General features: G+C 40.6%; 1 non-coding gene across 1 annotated transcript; it reads right to left on the bottom strand.

The window, feature by feature from the left end:
- Nucleotides 1-287: 287 nt before the first annotated feature.
- LOC148545042 (small nucleolar RNA R71) lies at nt 288-391 on the bottom strand. The gene has a single exon (XR_015901099.1). It is a non-coding gene; the product is annotated as a small nucleolar RNA R71 (small nucleolar RNA).
- Nucleotides 392-800: the final 409 nt, after the last annotated feature.

Here is an 800-nt window from a genome sequence, read left to right as displayed (position 1 = left end):
ACTTTGAATTGAAGCCCCAACTTATCACATTGGTGCAAAACAATTGCTCATACAGAGGAAGTCCAATAGAAGATCCAAACCAGCATCTCTCCACCTTCTTAAGAATTTGTGATACAGTAAAGTCCAATGGTGTGCATCCAGAAACATATAAATTGCTGCTGTTCCCATTCTCATTGAGGGATAAAGCTACTCAATGGCTTGAAACCTCTCCACAAGGAAGCATCACTAGCTGGGAGGATCTAGTGAATAAATTCTTGGCTAAGTTCTACCCACCTCAAAGGATCATCAGGCTCAAGACTGAGGTGCAAACTTTCACACAGATGGATGTAGAATCTCTCTATGAGGCATGGGAGAGGTACAAGGCTCTGATTAGAAAATGTCCCCCTGAAATGTTTAATGAATGGGACATTCTTCAAAATTTCTATTAAGGGTTGACTCTTAATGTTCAAGAAGCACTAGACCATTCAGCAGGAGGTTCTTTACAATTGATGAAGACAGCAGAGGAGGCTCAAAACCTCATTGATATGGTGGCAAATAATCAATACTTCTTTGCTCATCAAAGACAACACCAACCATCACAAAGGAAAGGAGTGCTAGAATTGGAAGGAGTGAACACCATCCTAGCTCAAAACAAGATAATGCAATGGCAGATTCAACAACAACTTGAGCAGATGGCTAAAAAGATTGATAGCTTGCAAGTTGCATCAGTAAATACAAGCTAACCATCAACTACATGGGGGCAAAATGAAGAAAACCAAGAAGATCAACAGCAGGAACGACCTCAATATGTGCACAACCAA

This window comes from Arachis ipaensis, chromosome B9 (genome assembly GCF_059453495.1).
Source record: "Arachis ipaensis isolate K30076 ecotype BB chromosome B9, ASM5945349v1, whole genome shotgun sequence".
Classification (NCBI taxonomy): domain Eukaryota; kingdom Viridiplantae; phylum Streptophyta; class Magnoliopsida; order Fabales; family Fabaceae; genus Arachis; species Arachis ipaensis.
The sequence above is the reverse complement of the archived record's forward strand: the minus strand, read 5'-3'. Positions and strand labels throughout refer to the sequence as shown.